The 5,981-nt window shown below is 40.1% G+C and overlaps 1 pseudogene; it reads right to left on the reverse strand.

Annotated features, from left to right (window-relative positions):
- Positions 1–2,911: 2,911 nt before the first annotated feature.
- On the reverse strand, positions 2,912–4,206 carry LOC112666943 (dnaJ homolog subfamily A member 1-like; annotated as a pseudogene).
- Positions 4,207–5,981: the final 1,775 nt, after the last annotated feature.

Here is a 5,981-nt window from a genome sequence, read left to right on the forward strand (position 1 = left end):
TTGTTTGTTTCTTTGGTGTTGAGTTTAATAAGTTCTTTATAGATCTTGGAAACTAGCCCTTTATCTGATACGTCATTTGCAAATATCTTCTCCCATTCTGTAGGTTGTCTTTTAGTTTTGTTGACTGTATCCTTTGCTGTGCAAAAGCTTCTTATCTTGATGAAGTCCCAATAGTTCAGTTTTGCTTTTGTTTCTTTTGCCTTCGTGGATGTATCTTGCAAGAAGTTACTGTGGCTGAGTTCAAAAAGGGTGTTGCCTGTGTTCTCCTCTAGGATTTTGATGGAATCTTGTCTCACATTTAGATCTTTCATCCATTTTGAGTTTATCTTTGTGTATGGTGAAAGAGGGTGGTCTAGTTTCATTCTTCTGCATGTGGATGTCCAATTTTCCCAGCACCATTTATTGAAGACTGTCTTTCTTCCAGTGGATAGTCTTTCCTCTGTTGAATATTAGTTGACCATAAAGTTGAGGGTCCACTTCTGGATTCTCTATTCTGTTCCATTGATCTATGTGTCTGTTTTTGTGCCAGTACCACACTGTCTTGATGACCACAGCTTTGCAGTACAACTTGAAATCTGGCATTGTGATGCCCCCAGCTATGGTTTTCTTTAGGGAAACACAAATCAAAACCACAATGAGATACCACCTCACACCACTCAGAATGGCTAAAATTAACATGACAGGAAGAAACAAATGTTGACAATGATGTGGAGAAAGGGGAACCCTCTTACACTGCTGGCAGGAATGCAAACTGGTATAGTCACTCTGGAAAAACAGCGTGGAGGTTCCTCAAGATGTTAAAAATAGAGCTACCCTATGATCCAGCAATTGCACTACTGGGTATTTACTCCAAAGATACAAATGTAGTGATCTTATTGAACTTGCTCCCCAATGTTCATAGCAGCAATGTCCACAATAGACAAACTGCGGAAGGAGCTGAGATGATGAATGCATAAAGAAGATGTGGTATATATACAATGGAATATTACTCAGCCATTAGAAAGGATGAATACTTACCATTTACACCAACATGGATGGAACTGGAGGATATTATGCTGAGTGCAATAAGTCAATTAAAGAAAGACAATTCTATGGTTTGACTCATATATAGAATATAAGAAACAGTGCAGAGAATCATAGAGGAAGGGAGGAAAACTGAATGGGAAGAAATCAGAGAGGAGACAAACCATGAGAGACTCCTAACTCTGGGATACAAACTAAGAGTTGCTAGAGGTGAGGTGGGTGGAGGGATGGAGTAACTGGATGATGGGTATTAAAGAGGGCACGTGATGTGATGAGCACTGGGTGTTATGTGTAACTGATAAATTATTGAACTGATGTTCAATCTGAAACTAATGATCTGAAACTAATGATGTTGGCTAATTGAATTTAAATTTAAAAATACCAGTGCCTGGCTCCCATTCCCAGAGAACTGATTTAGTGGGGCTCAGGAAATATATATCATAACATTTTATCAGTATAACCATTTTATTATTATTTTAAAGTCCTTTTGAGGGTGCTGGGTGGCTCCATTGGTTAAGCATCCAACTCTTTTTTTTTTTTTTTTGACACATTGGAAATGCTTTGTAATCAGTATATTAAGGAGACATTCATACATTTCTATTGCTTAATTCTGATTCCAGATTTAAGCCTGTGAACATGACTTTTAAACATACAATTAAAGCTACTCATCATAATTTGCTATACTACCAACATGAAATTACAGTTACTTCGGAGCATAAGTTAAATGGTTTAAAGTAGGCCTATCACATACTTAGAAGACACCTTCCTGTCTCATACACGCAAATTAACTTCTCCATGTAAATGTCTCCTCACTCTAGTTACCCTGCTCCCGAAGTCACTACTCTGAAGTTTATCATGGTCCAAAGAGAAGGAAAAAAGGTGTAACCAGGACTGATTTATATATATATGTATATATATATATGTATATATATACATATATATAAAATATTTATTTTATATATAATATATATATTTTAAAAAAAGATGGCACAGCAGAAGGGAATGCAATTTTACAAGTGCAAGCCCTCAAGCAGCAGCATATGATAAATCCCTTCTTTAGAGAGGTATCCTTTCTATCACTGATACCACAGGCCAAATTACATAGCATGCCATCTTCAAGTAACAGTTGAGGCAATAAAATGCAGAGGCATCACAATGAATCCCACTTAACATAACTACAGACCTACACTTCTCTACAAATTAATAAATTCTTTGTCTGACTGCCAATTAAATACAAGTTTTAACTTCATAGCTTAACAATTAAGGGTCATACACTGAAGTCAATACATACACCTACATTTCAGTCTGAACTGTTTCATATACATAGAGCTGCAGTCAATTACAAAGTATGGCTTAACAAATGCTAGGGGAGATTTTTTTTTAATAATAAATTTATTTTTTATTGGTGTTCAATTTACCAACATACAGAATAACACCCAGTGCTCATCCCGTCAAGTGCCCCCCTCAGTGCCCGTCACACATTCCCCCCCACCCCCCACCCTCCTCCCCTTCCATCACCTCTAGTTCATTTCCCAGAGTTAGGAGTCTTTATGTTCTGTCTCCCTTTCTGATATGTCCCACACATTTCTTCTCCCTTCCCTTACATTCCCTTTCACTATTATTTATATGGGGAGATTTTTTTTTAAAGTAGTTTTTACAGTATTAAACTTATCTTGCACACTGAAGTCATCATACATACAGGGCAAAGTCAGAGCTTTTATATTTGAGTTTATTCTTCATTTAACTTTTATTTATTTTATTTTTTCTTCATTTAACTTTTAAAACACTACTATAGTTGAATATTAAAACAAAAACAATAGCAAGTAGTGAGCTTCGATTATTGTCCTTCACTCATCCACTACTGCATATAAAATGCCAGCAGCAGTGTTATTCACTGGCCCCATTAAGAGGACTGACACTGAACACCACCCCTAGGATGATGTTCAACATCCTCATAGGCTTCCCCATTGTAATGGCGCCATCTTTCCTGATTGGGATCAAAGTCCACCAGTTCTACCTGGTCCATTTCCTCAGTCTCTTCTACTTCCTTCCTCTCAGGTAGGAGTTTTTCCAGCAAAGAAAGTTTATCAGGAGAGAGAAAGCCATTCTCGGGGAGTTTACCTTAAATTCAATGATTAGGCGACCCTTCTCATATGGTCTACAATAAATTGGCATGCCTTCATTTAGCACACACTTGATATCCCCATCCTTGACAATCTGACCTGGAAGAGAGGTGATGACGATGGTTCGGTTGTCAAGAGTAGATACTGGCTTTTGAAAGCCACACAGGGCTTCAACCAGCTGTATATCCATACACGTGAAAAGATCTTGTGGAGTAAAAACAGCATGGTCCTTCTGATCTAAAACAATGATAATATCTCCTGGTTCCAGTCCTGGTTCCTGGTCTCCCTCACCATGGAATGATATCTTCTGGCCATCTTTCATGCCTTTGTCAATGTGCACTTCTAGAATCTTCTTCTCTCAAACTATCTTCCTTCCGTTGCAGCTTTTACATCTATCTTTAGGACTGATCCGTTCCCCATGGCCCTGGCATTCCATGCACACAGATTGAATTTGCTGAACCATTCCAGGTCCTATCTGATGAATTCTTATTTGCATTCCAGTACCCCAGCAATTGGGACAACATTCGACTGCCCCTTTCTTACCACCTCGGGCTTCACATTTATCGCAAATCACATTCTTTTGCAGAGCTAGTTTTCTTGTTGCACCATTATATAAATCTTCTAAGGTTACTGAGAGCTGATATACAACATTTTTACCTCTCCTTTCTCTCTGCATCCTGCCTCCTCCTCCAAAAAACATATCAAAGATGTCCATGGGGGGAGCCAAAACCACCACCAGCTCCACCTTCTTTAATTGCCTGTTCTCCTCCTTTGCCATATAATTCCCTTTTCTTTGCATCAGGGAGCACTTCATAAACTTGAGAAATCTGTTTAAACTTCTTTCCTTCATTTGGATTCTTATCAGGGTGGTACTTCAAGGCCAGTTTCCTCTAAGCCTTTTTCAATTCCTCCTGGGTGGCATTGGGTTTGACCCCCAAAACATCATAGTAAGTGGTTTCTTTCACCATTTTCTACCGCCGGTGAGAGGGCCGAGGCCGGTGTGCGGGAGCGGGAAGGAGCGCGTTGCTGGGCGCAGCTGGGGCAGCCGCCGCTCCTCCGGGTCTCACTGAGCCTTCTGGAAAGTTCCCAAGCATCCAACTCTTGATCTCAGCTCAGGTCTTGATCTTGGGGTCCTCAGTTTAAGTCCTGTGTTGGGCTCCAGGCTGGGTGAGGAGCCTACTTAAAAAAAAATAAATTCTTTTTCTCGGAAACGAACAAGGTAGTGGAAGGGGAGGTGGGCGGGGGTGGGGGTGGGGAATGGGGTGACTGGGTGATGGGCACCGAGTGGGGCACTTGATGGGATGAGCACTGGGTGTTATACTATATGTTGGCAAGTCGAACTCCAATAAAAAATATACAAAAAAATCTTTTTTTTGCAGTAAGATTATAGTTATTAATTTATTAAAATTTTTTATTGTAACCATTTAAAAAGGTATAATTCAGTAGCATTAACTACATTTACAATGTTGTGCAGTGGTCACATCTAATTCCAGACATCAAATTGAAACCCCATACCCATTAAGCAGTTCATTTTCCTTTTCCCCCCGCCCTTGCAACCATCACTCTGAATTAATTCTGTCTCTGTAAATTTGTTTATTCTTTTTCACAGTGGCCAAAAGGTGGAAGTAACTCAAATGTCCATCAGTGGATGAATACATAAATGATATGTGATGTATCCATACAATAGGATAGTATTCATAAAAAGAATGAAGCTTTGTATTTGCTACAGGATGGATGGACTTTGAAAGCATTATCCTCAAGTGAAAACAGCCAGACACAAAAAGGCACACAGTGCGTGATGCCACAGAATTTTTAAAAACCCCGGATGACCATGACATGGAGCAAAGCTTGGAAACACTGCCTTACTGAATTTCGATCAATAGAGGTGTAGGTTGATATGGTTCATAATCACAGTGGACAATGACATCCCAGACCTGAAATGGACTTATTTCACAGGCAGATGTGGGTGAGGTGCTCAGTCCTCATGCTGCTCAGTCTTTTGGACTGTTTTACAGAAAAGTTAGGTGAGATCCTTCACTGAACGTGCATATCCTTCCTGGAGATCATTTTCCTGTAGGTTCACAGGGAAGTGGCAACATTCTGCCTCTATACACAGCCAGAGAATGGCCATGTACCCAAAGACTGTTCACCCCTGGGCACATACATGAATCTATCTTTGTAGCAATAGAGCCCTTTCCTTGTTTGGGTTTTTTATTGTTTTTTTTCCCCTTGGGTCTTTTATTTTTATTTTAAATTTTATTTATTTTTAAAGATTTTAAATTTTTATTTATTTATTTAGAGCATGGGTAGGGGTAGGGGCGGAGCAGGAGGGAGAGAGCATCTCAAGCAGACTCCCTGCTGAACACAGAGACCTACTGGGGGCTCGATCTCATGACCCCAAGATCATGACCTGAGCCAAAACCAAGAGTTGGATGCTTAGCCATTGGAGCCATTGTTAAAAATGTTTTTATTTAAATCCAGTTAGTTAACATGCAGTGTAATATTAGTTTTAGCTGTACAAGTGATTTACCACTTCCATACACCCAGTGCTCATCATATCAAATGCCCTCCTTAGTGCCCATCACCCAATTGCCCTATCCCTCCATTCTCCCTTCCTCCAGAAATCCTTTATTCTCAACTAGCCCATGGTTGCATTTGAACCGCACATCCTGACCTCTTTGGGGCCCCCTTTGCCTGTGTCAGGACTGCAGCAATGAAATCTCCGTGATGAAAGAAGGTGGTATTGCTCAAAGACCTGGCAACTTCTTGTCATTCCAGTCTCCCTTGAGGGGTAAACAACCCCCAGGCGCCCAACAGGATGAGACTGGCATCTCG

This window comes from Canis lupus, chromosome 20 (genome assembly GCF_003254725.2).
Source record: "Canis lupus dingo isolate Sandy chromosome 20, ASM325472v2, whole genome shotgun sequence".
NCBI classification, from domain to species: Eukaryota; Metazoa; Chordata; class Mammalia; order Carnivora; family Canidae; genus Canis; species Canis lupus.